We start from the raw sequence: 14,530 nt of genomic DNA on the forward strand, positions 1-14,530 counted from the left end.
TTGGACAGAAAAGGGTATTCGGGACTTCCCTGGTGATGCAGTGGTTAAGAATCCACCTGCCAATGCAGGGGACATGGGTTTGAGCCCCGGTCCGGGAAGATCCCACATGCCACGGAGCAGCTAAGCCCGTGCACTACAACTAGTGAGCCTGCGCCCTAGAGCCCGCGAGCCTAGAGCCCGTGCTCCGCAACAAGAGAAGCCACCGCAATGAGAAGCCCGCGCACGGCAATGAAGAGTGGCCCCTGCTCGCCGCAACTAGAGGAAGCCCGCACGCAGCAACGAAGACCCAACACAGCCTAAAATAAATAAATAAATTAATTAATTAATGTTAAAAAATGTTTTTAAAAAAAGAAGAAAGAAAAGGGTGTTCGTGGTGAAATAAATCTGGGAAACACCAACTTAACCATCCAATGCGGTTTCTTCTCTGCAGGGTTTCTCAGAGCCTTTCATGTGCATTTGTGAAGTTCTAGAGGCAGCAGCTCTGTCTACGCAGCAGGCAGACCTCTGACGATGGTGTCCTTTTCAATTGTCCTGGACCATCTTGTGAGCTTAGAGGACTATGGGTCCCACTTTGGGAAATGTCAACATAGTAAAAAACCTTTCCCTCCTCTGCGTATCAGAGCTGGAGGAATCTTGGGGACTCTGGAAGAATCTTGGGGAGCACAAGGTCCAAAGAAAAGGATTCGGAAGATGCTCTAGCCTTTATTTTAAAGCTAAAACTCTATCCCTATTTTCCCTATATTAATACATTTAATCTTCACAACCAACCTATAAAGTAAGGACTGTTGTCATCTTCATTTTCCAAAGGTAAACCAAGGCACAGAGAGACAAGTCCTGGTCCAGGTTCACAGCTGGCAAGTGGTGGTGCTGGGATTTGAACCCAGACTGCCTGAGTGAGGGGCTGCTCTCGTAACCACTGCACGTTCCACCTTTACCACGAAGCCCCGAGAAGCTGCCCTGTTCTGCAGCCACGCACTTAAGCTCCTGTCTGAGGGTGAAGCTTCCTGCAAGTGGCTGGTCTCAAGTGTTCTCAGGAGACTCTGTGGCTTCTGTTTCCCAGGGTGACAGTCTTCTGGCTCTGAGTCCAGGGTGGGCGGGGATGCCTCATGGGTGAGCCATGCTTTCCAGCAGCCTGGCCCCACCAGAGGTCACGTTAAGGCCATGTTATGCTCTCATTTCATTCTCAGCCTGATTACCTTCATTCCGCAGGAGAGCCTCAGAAGGGAACCAAGGCTCAGAGAGGGGAAGTAACTTGCCCAGTCACACAGCAAGGAGATGGTGAGACTGGCCCTTAAACCCAGGGAGCTGGACTCCAGAGCTGGGTGTTCAAGATAACGGTGCCCTTGGTGACAAGGCAGTGGGTCCCTGTGGCCAGGGCAGCGGCACAGGTATGGGGCCACACCCCATCAGGCCCCACTCTCCTGTCTAGCTGCCGCCCCTGCACACCCACTACAGACCCCTTCTGGACAGATATGATCTCGGTTTCCCTGATAATCTCCCTGGGCCTCCTCTTCCCAGCCTCACGTGGGCCAACAGTCAGTAGCATAAAAACAGGCAGATAGGTCACCACCACCGAGGACACGAGAAGCAGTTGCCATGGTGGCCGCTCAGGGGTTTATCTCCACCTCTTGGAGCAGGGCCTCGGTAGCTTCCTCCTCTGGGGTGCAGACTTTTTGTTCTGGGTGCCTTTTTCTCCCCCTTTAGCTCACCAGTTCCTGGAGATAGAGTTGTTTGTCTGTCTGTCCATCTGTTTACCTGGGCACCTGTCATGTGCTGGGCCCCCGCCAGGCTCGAGGGCTGTGCTGGCCCTCACCTGCCCTGAGGATGGGCAGGACTCCAGGGTGCGTCCAGGGCTCCTTGGAGGCAGGGGTACACGCCTGCAAGTGCAGGATCTATTGGTCAAGCAGGACCTGGGTTCAAATCCTACTTCCAAAAACTTAATAATAATGACACAAGTAACCCAATTTCTAAAATGGGCAAAGGATCTGAATAGACATTTCTCCAAGCAAGACATTCAAACAGCCAACGAGCACATGAAATACCCTCAATATCATTAGCCATCAGAGACACGCAAATTCAAACCACATGAGATACCACCTCACACCCACTAGGATGGCTAGAATCAGAAAGACAGATAATAATACGTGTTGGTGAGGATGTAAAGAAACCATGCCCTTATCTACTGCTGGTGGGGATGTAAAATGATGCAGTCATATTGGAGAACAGTCTGGCCGTTCCTCAAAAGGTTAACATGGAGTTACCCTATGACCCAGCAATTGCACTCTGAGGTATCTACCCAAGAGAATTAAAAACACATGTCCACACAAAAAATTACACAAATGGGGCTTCCCTGGTGACGCAGTGGTTAAGAATCCGTCTGCCAATGCAGGGGACACGGGTTCGAGCCCTGGTCCGGGAAGATCCCACATGCCACGGAGCAACTAAGCCCATGTGCCACAACTACTGAAGCCTGTGCACCTAGAGCCCGTGCTCCACAACAAGAGAAGCCACCACAATGAGAAGCCCGTGCATCGCAAGAAAGAGTAGCCCCTGCTCGCCGCAACTAGAGAAAGCCCGTGCACAGCAACGAAGCCCCAACGCAGCCAAAAATAAATAAATAAAATTTTAAAAATTACACAAATATTAATAGCAAGCATTATTCATAGTAGCCAAAAGGTAGAAATAATCTAAATGCCTTTTGACTGATGAATTAATAAATATAATGTGGAATATTATTTAGCCATAAAAATGAATGACGCTACAACATGGGTGAAACTTGAAGACATTATCCTGAGTGAAAGAAGCCAGTCGCGAAGACCACATGGATGAATCCTTTTGTATGAATTTTCTAGAACAGGCAAATCTATAGAGGAGGTTTGGGGAAGTGGGGAGTGACAGCTAATGGATAGGGGTTTTCTGGGAAGGGACTATGGTAATACTAGAAAACAGTGGTGATGGTTGCGTGACTCTGTGAATACACTAAAAGCCATTGAATTGGACACTAAACGGGTGAATTGTATGCTATGTGAATTATAGCTCCATAAAGCTGCTATAAAAAATTAGGAAATACACATAAGCAGAAGAAAAAAGAAAAATATTTTAAGGTCCATAATCCTATCACCTAGAGACAACCACTGTTACATTTTAATGATACTCTCCCAAATTATGCTCTGTTGTCCTATGTGCTGCTTTTTCATTTAATAATATATTGTAAACATCTTTCCATGTCAATAAATATACCTCTACACGAAAACAAATCCTACTTCCACCACTCGCTGGCTGTGGGCCTTGGGGAAGCAACCTCACCGCTTGGAGCCTCGGTCTCTCCATCTGTAAGGTGGGGTAACTAAGGACCCTCTGTGGAGGAAGCTGTGAGGAGGAAGGAAGGAGACCGCACGCCTCTGGCACCTGTTATAGCCCCCGGCCCGAGGAAGACACTCTGGAAGCGGAGGCCCTGTCATGATTCCATTTGTGCCAGCCTGGAGCGCTCCAACCAGGGGGCAGCTCATTTCTGTGTGTTCTGTAACTTTTCACACATACCATGATTCAAAACATTCGTACTTCGGGACTCCCCTGGTGGTCCAGTGGGTAAGACTCCACGCTCCCAATGCAGGGGGCCTGGGTTCAATCCCTGGTCAGGGAACTAGATCCCACGTGCCGCAACCAAGAAGTCTGCATGCTGCAACTAAGGAGTCCGCATGCTGCAACTAAGAAGTCTGCATGCCGCAAGTGTCGCAACGAAGATCTCACATGCCGCAACTAAGATCTGGCTCAGCCAAAAACAAGAAAACAAAAAGAAATCCATACTTTAAAAGTAGAGGGGGCAGGTCAGGGTCAGACCCTGGGAGAGCCCTGGAGGTTGTTGTGACCCTCAAGGGAGAAAATCACCCTTCGGAGCACCTACCGTGAGCCTGGCCCTGGCTCGTGGTGTCTCCTTTAATCCTCGCAGTGACTGTTGCCCACCCCGTACGACGGAGGGGGAAATCAAGACTTGGGGAGGGGCAGCCACTTAACCTTTTCAAACAGCTGAGGGTGGATCTGGGGGTCATTTCCAGGTTTGCCGGTTGAAAGCCTGTGTTCTTGCTGCTTCTCTGCCCTCTGATGAAGGGATGTCTTTGAAAAGGCTGAGTTGTTTGAATGAGGGAGTGTTATTACTCCCCAGACCTGGAGGGGGGCATGCAAATGGGGAAGTCACTGCTGCAAGATGTAAATCACAAGGATGTGCTGGTGTGTGCCTACTGTGCACTGAGGCCTCCGCTGGACCGTGGGGACACGGTGGGGCCTTGAATGCAGTGTCTGCTGGAATGCGCAGGCTGGCAGGGTGGGTGGCAGGGTGGGAGCCAGGGTGGGCCGGGGCCCCAGGTCTGGGTAGGGGTTTGGGGCACAGGCTTTGGAGTCAGACAGTTGAGATGACCCCCCTCTGCTGGTGACTTGGGCGGCTTCCTCACTGTGTTTCCCTGTAATACAGACTCGGTTTCCCTGTGTTTCCCTGTAATACAGACTCGGTTTCCCTGTCTGTATTAGGTGGGCGTAAGAATTAGATATGTCAGAGAACCCGGAGTCACTCAGCCACCTCCTGACATGGAACGAGCTTTGGTACCACTAGGTGGGTCAGGTGGATGCATGCCGGGAGCCCAGGAGGAGTGGCCGGGAGAGGGGCTGCTGCCGGCCCAGCCTTTTCACACTGCTCTCAGGCCCACACGAAGGGTGGGAGATGGTTGCCCACTGCTTCTGTACTCATTTCCCAGGAGAGGAGAGGAAGCGGGGACACCTCCACCGAGAAGTCTGCCCCCATCTCCCCAGCCAGGCCTGCTCCCTCTGGTCCCCCCGTCCTGGGCAGCTGCTTGGCACCTCTGGAACGTGGATCCCAACCCACCTGGCGTGGGGTCTCTGTACTCCTCCCCTGCCTCCTGTCCCCCCCCCCACTTTGGTCACCCTCTGCACCACCCCAGGCCGGCCACCGAGTGGGACTCCACCTCCTCTCTGAGCCTTATTCCTTCTCGAGGGCACCGGGGTCAGCAGTGGGCTCTGGGTGTGATTCTGACTCCCCACTTACTCACTGTGGCCCCCTGAGAAAGTTACTCGGCTTCCCCAGCCTCAGTCTCCTTATCTGCAAAGTGGGGACGACAGCTGCCCCTCAGAGACTTGAGAATTAACTGAGAAAAAAACACTTAAAGAGCCCAGAACCATGCTTGGGCCATAGCAAGTGTTTAACGTATGTTGGCCACGGTTACCGTGATCCTGGCCTTTTAGGGCTGTTGCAAAGTGCAGGGGGTCCTGCCCCAGAGACCCCATCCCCAAATGCCGGGTCTCTGGCCTCACACACAGCCAGACGTGATGGTCCTTTGGGTTCCTATCTTGGCCTCTGTCCCTCCTCCATGAGGCCATCAGTCTGGGCACCCTGCTTTGTACACCCCCCTCCCCACCCGCTGACGCAGTGCGCGCTGACGTCTGTCGAACAAGTTGCACAGAAAACCAAATGTGTGAGAAGGCCACAAGGCTCCACCTTTTGCAGGAAAACGCCAATTCACTCATTCATTCATTCATTCAACTAATACCTGCTGAATACCTACTATTCTAGGCTCTGGGGATACGGCAGCCAACAAGACAGACAAAACTCCTGTCCTGGTAGAGCTGACGCTCTAGTGGGAGAGACAGACCCCGGAGAAAATGAACAGTGACATATGGAGAATGTCACTTGGTGATATAGACGTTGAGGAAACTCATACAACAGGTAGGGGGAGGGGGTACGGGGGGGTTGTCATGTGAGACAGCGCAACCAGGGAAGGCCCCACGGAGAAGGTGACATTTGAGCAAAGATTCAAAGGAGGTGACGTTATCGCTTGTTCATCCGTCCACTCGTTCGTTTCACTCGTTCGTTCGTTCTTTCCTCCGGGCAGTCAGCCAGCATCAGCAAACATTGCCTTGGGCCTTTTCGGTGGCCTTGACAGGGCGTGGGGACGTGGGCTCACCCCGAGCAGCTTACAGACGTTTTCTCCCAGCAGTGGGGCCCGACCCACCCTGTAAGAGCCATCGTGTTCTGCCAGGGACTAAGGGATCCTCAGGACGCAGGACTTTCAGGGCTAAACCGGAAAGTCCTGGGCAAACCAGCACGAGCGGTCACCCTCACAGAGGCTGCCCTCGTCCCAAGAGGCTGAGGAAAGGCCAGCAAAGGCTTCTGCTTCTCTGAAGATGTGGAAGGAGAGGCCATGTGTCCATGCCAGGTAAGCGAGGAGGGCAGAGGCTCCAAGAGCCAAATGCCACAGAGTGGGGGGTGCAGGCTGGTGTGGCGACAAGCCTGCGTCCCGGGGGTCAGTGATGATGAGTCCGGAAGGGACGGTGAGGCCTTGGGTGTCCGTGAAGGGGCTGCACTGACTGCGGGCAGCCGGCCTCCAAACAGGTGGGCAACTCGACTTCGGCCTTTTAGAAAGAGCGATGCTTTGCTGTGCAAGCCTCTGCGCTGGGGCAGAGGATAGAGAGGGGAGCAATGCTGTGTCCGCGTTCCTTCTTTCCTTCATTCCAGTGGCCACTGAGCAACTTCCCATCCCCAGCTGAGATGTCTGCATTGGATCAGCAAGACCAAGCAAGGGAGGGAAGGAGCAAATAGTGAAGAATCTAAGTGAAGGGCATATGGGTGTTCATCTTATTGTTTCTTGTAGGTTTAGACACTTTCAAAATAAAGTGTTGGGGGGAATAAATACAAATAAATCTGGGCCCCAAATGAAGCATCTGTGGGGGTGGAGATAAAGCAGGTCCTTCCCTCCAGCAGCTCAGGGTCCACTGAGGGATCTGGGTGCGTAAACCCAGCCTTCAATGGCGTGGGCGCTCCGTGTTTGCCGGGTCCTCGGAGGAAGGAGCCTGGGAGGCAGGCTTGGGAGGCTGGGGATGTTTCACCAGAGGGAGAGGGAAAGGGAAGGCAGGCAGAGGAACGGCAGAGGCAGAAGCACGGAGGCTGATGTACAGGGATGTTGGGGAACAGTGGTCTGTGCGGCTCAGTGGAGGGTTCTTGGTGGGCCGGGAGGTACGGTTCAGAGGAGGCTGGAAAGGGAAGTCGTGGCCTCAGAGAGCTTGTCTCCTAGAATCAGTCTCCGAAAATAAAAGTGAGTCTGGCCCTCTGTTGCAAAATCAGAGAACACAGGAAATTATTTTTGAAAAGGAAATACAACCCCTAGGTTAGCCCATCACCAGAGATAACCACTGTGAAGCATTCGATACGTTTCTTCCTAATATCTTCCCACATGTATATGTGTGTGTATATATATATGTGTGTGTGTATATAAATATATGTATATATATACATCCTAACTTAGAGTAATAAAATAGTTTGCAGCTTGCTGTTTGTTTTTTTTGTTGTTGTTTTGTTTTTTTTATAAATTTATTTTATTTATTTATTTTTGGCCGCGTTGGGTCTTCGTTGTTGCGCGAGGGCTTTCTCTAGTTGCGGTGAGCGGGGGCTACTCTTTGTTGCAGTGCGCGGGCTTCTCATTGCGGTGGCTTCTCCTGTTGCGGAGCACGGGCTCTAGGTGCGTGGGCTTCAGTCGTTGTGGCACGCGGGCTCAATAGTTGTGGCTCGCGGGCTCTAGTGCACAGGCTCAGTAGTTGTGGCGCACAGGCTTATTTGCTCTGCGGCATGTGTGGGGTCTTCCTGGACCAGGGATCGAACCTGTGTCCCCTGCATTGGCAGGCGGATTCTTAACCACTGCGCCACCAGGGAAGCCCCAGCTTGCTATTTTTTGCTTAAAATTACATCAGACTCATTTTCCAGTGCCATTAAATAATCTCTGAAAACCTGACTTCTAAGCCCTTCGGAGGACTCCAGCCAGTGGTGGACTCCGGCTAGGAGGCGGTTTCTCAGGGCTGGGTACTGAGGCTGTTTCCACTTGTTTGCTGTAAGAAAGAACACCGTGATAAACAGCCTCCATACGTACATAATTCTGTGTCCACATCGCTGATTATTTTGTTTTTTCCTGATTAATTCTTAGACATGAGATTCTTGGAAGCCCCGCTGGGAGCAGAGCTGGGTGGGTAACCGGGAGAGGGGGTGGGTTTCCCAGAGCCACTTGTCCCCACCAGAGGACAGCCTGGGGCCCAGCTGGAAGGAACACCTTGCACTTTATGCATGCCTTATGCTCTCTCCTACCTCCCGGCCACTTTGTCCGAGCTGTTACAGCCCCCAAACCCCCAACTCTCTCTCCCCGCTTCCCTGTCTTGCTAACTCTTCATCTTTCCAGGCGCCGGCATAACCTTCTCCAGGAAGCTCTTCCAGAGCCTGGGCTGGGAGCCCCCATGCCCACCCCCTCTGCAGCTGTGCCTGGGCTACCTCCATCAGAGCTGCTATCTCACTGGGTTACAAGTGCTGTTTCTTTGTCTGGTTTTCTTTGTCCCCTGAGGACAAGGCCCAGGCTGGTTTCATCTTTGAATTTCCAGCACCAGGGGCTGAGCTGGCTCATTTCAGTTTCACTAAATGTTTGTTGAGCAAAGGAATGAAGAGTCAGATAAATGAATGAACAAATGAAACAAAGTCTGTAGGGGAAGGCTGAAGCTCACTGGGCTCTGGACGAGCATCCAGTCCAGGGGGACAGAGGGAGGTGCAGAGCAGGGCCCCCGAGTCCAGAGTTGGGGAGCTGGAGGCAAGACTCCTGAGAAAGGAGGCTGGGACCAGGGGCCCGGGCAGTGCAGTGCAGGGAGGGAGGGTCTAGCTGGGGGAACCATTCTGAGTAGTCAGAGGCAGGGAGCACCAATGGGTCATGCGGGCAAGAATATTCCAGAAGAGGGCAAAGTTTCATGGGCTCTGGAGCCTACCTGGGTTCAAATCCTGACCCTTCTGCTTATGAGCTGTGTGACTTCAAGCCCGTGACTTAACTCCTCTGTGCCTCAGTTTTTCCGACTATAAAATGAGAATAATAAATGTTAGTACTTCACTCATTCATTTGCTTTTTTTTTTTTTTTTTCACTTAACAAACACTGTTGAGTGCCTGTTCTGGGCCCAGGACTGGAGGCTGAGAGGGAGCGGACCACCACGGTCACACGTGCAGGAAGGCCTGCAGCTGGGATCAAAGCCAGGTTTGTCGGCCACGGATTCCGTGCACGGTGCCCTGCAGTCTCCCCCTCGGGGCCATTGTGAGGACCGGGTGAGGTGCTGGCACGGAGAAGCACTTACTAAGCAGGCGCTGCTATCCTGGTCCTCCTACGGTGTCGTCATTGCCAAGTGGACTCTAGTTGCAGTGTCAGGCGTGCGCTGACCACCCACAAGGCCGTGGAGAATGTCCCTACCCTTCCCAGCCTCACTTTCCCTTAGGGCAACCAACCACCCTGGTTGGGCTGGGAATGAGGGTTTTCCCGGGATGCGGGGCTCTCAGGACTAAAACTGGGACAGTCCCCGGGGCAAGCAGGGATGGGTGGCCACCCTCGTTTCTTCATCTGTAACAAAGGGAACTGTATGCCTCCCAGGGCTGTTGTGCAGAACAGAAGTAAGCACACGGGGAAGGCACGAAACCATGGGGCCAGAATTCTAGACTTGTTACTTATAAAGAATTCTGTATGCCATGGAAATCCAGGCATGAAAAAGGATGAACCGGCTCGCATGGACTGCCATGAAGAAGCTCTAAGATATATATTTTTGGTGAAAAAGACAAGGTGCAAAATGCTTTGTGTGGTGTGCTTCTGTTAGTAGTGGGGGGGGGGTCTGAATAGACACATCTACTCCTGCATCCATGGATTCTCCTGGGAGGGAACCGGGGAGCTGGGAGAAAGGGTAGGGGAAACACTTGCTTGTCACTATGTATCCTTTTGCATTGTTGGAATTATTTTAACTCTTTGTTTTCATTATCTGGCCAAAACAACTCCCCAGCTCTGTGTGTCAAAAACCAAAGAACAGGGGCTTCCCTGGTGGTGCAGTGGTTGAGAATCTGCCTGCCAATGCAGGGGACACGGGTTCGAGCCCTGGTCTGGGAAGATCCCACATGCCACAGAGCAACTAGGCCCGTGAGCCACAACTACTGAGCCTGCGCGTCTGGAGCCTGTGCTCCGCAACAAGAGAGGCCGCGATAGTGAGAGGCCCGCGCACCGCGATGAAGAGTGGCCCCCACTTGCCACAACTGGAGAAAGCCCTCGCACAGAAACGAAGACCCAACACAGCCATAAATAAATAAATAAATAAAATTAAAACAAAACAAAACAAACAAAAAAAAACCCAAAGAACAAAAAAAAGCACCCTGAACAAAAGTAAAAGGCCAAAGTTACAGAGTAGGAAAAGCGCCTAGTTCAGGGCCCAGCACCAGGAATTGCTCCAAGAACGGCCTTCTCCCCGCTCCCACCCATGACCTCATCAACCCGTGGGCTGGGTGCTCAGGGGGCACAGGTGGGCTGCTGCCTTCTCTAATGCAGTGTTCGTCAGGTTCAGGTTCAAGCACAGTCTGGGCAGACAGCTTCAGGCTCTGCACGGCATCCCGCATGCAGGTCTGGGGGCTCCTGGGGTCCCTCGCCCACTTCTCTGCCCTCATGTCTGAGGTCGCCCTCTGCCAGGTTCTGGGGGCTGCCCAGCCTCGACGGGCGGAGGTGGGCCCATCTCACAGAGTAAGTGGTTCCAGTTTCCTTTACCTCCAGACCGGGGGGCCTGCATGTGCTGCTGCCGCTGCCAAAGCCAGTTCTCTCTGCCTCTGGCCTCAGGGAGAAGGAGCCACAGCTGGTTTAGGAAGAGGCTCCAGGTGCAGCCTGAGACGACCCAACAGGCCTGACCCCCACAGACCTGCCTCCCACGAGCCCCCGGCCCAGCCCTGCCTCGAGCTCCCAGCCACGTGGCCAGGCTCCTTCTGAATTTTTAGCATCACACACATATTTTAGGAAAATATTCTCATTGTAATATCTCAAACATTAATAAAATGTAGCCAATAAAAGCCCAAGTAATTTCCCTGCACTTCCCAAGTCCCATTTTCCTGAAACATTACTGTCAATTGGTAGGCATCCTTTCGAAAGTTTTACTCTCCTGTATATATATCTATACCTCTAACTGTATCTATATCTTTTTTTTTTTTTTTGGCTGCGTTGGGTCTTTGTTGCTGTGCGTGGGCTTTCTCTAGTTGTGGTGAGCGGGGGCTACTCTTTGTTGTGGTGCGCGGGCTTCTCATTGCAGTGGCTTCTCTTGTTGCAGAGCACGGGCTCTAGGCGCATGGGCTTCAGTAGTTGTGGCACGCGGGCTCAGTAGTTGTGGCACACCAGCTTAGTTGCTCCGCAGTAAGTGGGATCTTCCCGGACCAGGGCTCGAACCCGTGTCCCCTGCGTTGGCAGGCGGATTCTTAACCACTGCGCCACCAGGAAAGCCCTGTATCTATATCCTGATTTATATCTATACCTATGTCTCCTATACCTATATCTATATCCATATCTGTATCATCTGTAACTATTGACTTAGATGTGTCTGTAGTGTTTGTGAGCTTCTCACATAAATGGTAACATTCTGTATGTTTTCTTCTGCGAGTTGCCTTATTTTCACTGAACGTGTTATGGACATTGTTTGTGCCAGTACATGTACAGCCACCTCCCTCTTTTTAACAGCTGCACACGCAGTATTCCATGATGTGAGCTGGCCCATCGTTTCTTTGTCCGGTCCCCTGCTGACGGACATTGAAATCGTTTTGCTTCCACAAACAGCCCTGGCCTCATTGTGCACTCGAGCGATTTCTCGGGGATAGGTACCTGGCTAGCCCCTGGCACCACTGAAGGGCTGGGTAGAATGTGGGCCAGCTACTCACAAACTGCGCTCTGGGAAGTCTGAGCTGAGCCACACTCCCACCCAAGGGTGTAGACCGCCTGTGTCCGTCCGTGCTCATCACCGGCACCGCGCTGTCTAGTGGGTCACGTTTTTGCATCAGGCCACCTCTCCTGGCATAATCCTTCCTCCCCAAGCCTCCAATCACTCCCCTGGGTTGGCTTTGAAACCTGGGCCACAGAGAACTCTTCAGCCATCTTGGCTTACCCTGCTGGTGAGTAGCCTGCTGCCTGGGGTGATTACAGGGAGAAGGGGGGGAAGCCCACATCCCCAGATTTCTCCCCCTTCTAAAGTCCACCCCTCCTGAAATTCCTCCATGAAGGGGGAGGTTTGGTGAAGGCCCTGCCCGCTTTGGGAGTCCTTTTACCTGAGGCTTCCCACTACATGGGCAGCGTGGGGCAAAGAAGGGCAGGAATGGGAGGTGGAAAGCACAGGGGCACCAAAGAAACAGAACCATCCTAAGAGCCTCTTCCTCATAAAGTGCCTCCTGCACGCCTGGTGCCACCCCCAGCCTGAGGCACCCACCCTGCGGTGGGTGCTATCATTGTCCCCACCCTGCAAGTGAGGAGGCAGAGGCCTGGAGGGTGGAGGAGCCAGGATTTGAACTCAGGCCTCTACAGCCCCAGAGCCCAGGCCCTGAACCCACAAGGAGCTAAAATGTGTGTAGGAGGTGGTGCTGACTCCCCGGAGAGTCTGAGATCAATGAAGGACGAAGGACAGAGAAGGGGTTTGTGTGTGTGTGTGTGTGTGTGTGTGTGTGTGTTGGTGAGCAGGGAGCATCTGGAGAGACGGGTGGGGTTGGGGAGGAAGGGAAGGGCCTTCCAGGTGGGTGGAAGGGCCTGAACGAAAGCCCAAGGTGGGAGTGAACCTGGCATTTTTGTTTGTTTGTTTGTTGTTCTTATTTTTCTTTTTGTGAAAGTTTTTAAGTTTTATTTTGGCCACACCACGAGGCTTGCGGGATCTTAGTTCCCCGACCAGGGATCCCAGCAGTGAGAGTGCTGAGTCCTAACCCCTGGACCACCAGGGAATTCCCAACCTGGCATGTTGATGGTGGAAAAGCCTGGTCTGGGTCATGGTGCCACGTGCAGAGCTGGCAGCTGTGGGAGACCAGGCCTGCCCTGTGGGCTGTGGATGCCAGGCCGGGGATTGGCTTGCAACTCATCACCACCCTCATTATCAACTGCAGCCAATGACATCTGCGTTACTAATACAGCTGTTGGCGCTCTGGCCTTCCATACGCGCAAGCATACTCTCCCCACAACTCCAGGAGATGGACACCATGATGTCTATTTTACAGATTAGGAAACTGTCTAGTCTGGAAGCCCCATGAGGGCGGGGTCAGGGCCACTGACTCACCCCTGTAGGCCCGTACCCAGCACTGGGTCTCTGCTATAGGAGGAATGGATGGGAGGAAAGAAAGAAGGAAGGAAGTTGGATGGATGAATGGATGGATAATGGATGGATGGATGGATGGATGGATGAATAATGGATGATGGATGGATGGATGGTTGGATGGATGGATGGATGGATGGATATCTTGGAGCCTCCATTTCTTAGTCTCTAAAATGGAGATAATACTAGCGCCTCACTCACAGAGTCACACTGAGGATGAAGTGAGAAAAGCCGGGCAGAGACCTGGTGCAGAGGGATAAGAACAATCATAACAATCGTGGCGAGTGTGTCCTGCAGCCTCATCACATGCCAGGCGCTCCTTCAAGGGCCTTGGCTTCATTTTCTCACATACGGCACCGGACGTGCACCGTCACTGTCGCTTGCACTATTGAGATTCCTGCAGATGGCTGGGGCTGGCTGGGGCTTGCCCCTCCTCATCCTTCCTGATCCAAGTCGCTTTAACCCAGTGACCTGCGAGTCCCCAGGGCTGACATTAGCTGCAGGGCTGGCCCGGAACCCTCTCTCTTGAAGTTGCATCTGGAGTTCTTTCTCCCACATTCCAGGTGAAAACCCCACATGCTACGTGAACAGCTGGACCCAATAGGACTCTGGGGATAATGGGACTTACCCACCCAGTCTGGGCTACTCCAAAATCTGGAAAACAGCAGGTTCTTTGGATCTGGGCCTGGCCAGAGCCTCAGTTTCCCCATCTGTAAGATAGAAATGGTCACAGTCAGATTGGGTGATTCCTAAGGGCATTTCTGTTTGTCTTGGCCCCCCTGCCTTCTGGTTTCTAGTCTCAGAAAACATGCTGTTAGAGGGAGTGGAGCCTGGCCTGGCCTCTGCTTCCTGCCAGCCTCTGTCTCAGGAGGCCGGCGAGGGGACCCCTGGACCAGAGGATCAGCTGTGAGTTCAAGTTCTGCTCCTGGACACTTTCTAGCTGCAGCCCCGAGTGATGTGTGCAAGGTTCCCACCGCTTAGCGGGTACTTGGCGTCATGACCCCTCCCCCCGTCCCTGCCGGGGCAAGTCAGCTCTCTTCTCTGAGCCTCAGTCTCCTCGCGTCTGCGACGCTGCTTCTCCCTGGAGCCAAGCAGCAGGACTGTTTGAAGCTAGTGTAAGATGCTGGATGGGAAAGAGCTTTGCAGATGGAAAACCTTGGCCCATTGGGAAGATTTATTGCTGTGACTGTAAGTGTGAGGTCCGAAGGCCATCAGGACCGGATGGTCCCTACCCAGAAGGCTATGCTGAAGCCCAGACCACTCTCCCTCCATCACCGATGGAGAAGACAGCCTTCTCCCCGAGGCCCTGACGTCTGGGGGCATGCTGGGGCTGGGCTCTCTTTCAGCATTTTCCCTTTTATTTTTGCACGT

This window comes from Balaenoptera borealis (genome assembly GCF_965194805.1).
Source record: "Balaenoptera borealis genome assembly, chromosome: 16".
NCBI classification, from domain to species: Eukaryota; Metazoa; Chordata; class Mammalia; order Artiodactyla; family Balaenopteridae; genus Balaenoptera; species Balaenoptera borealis.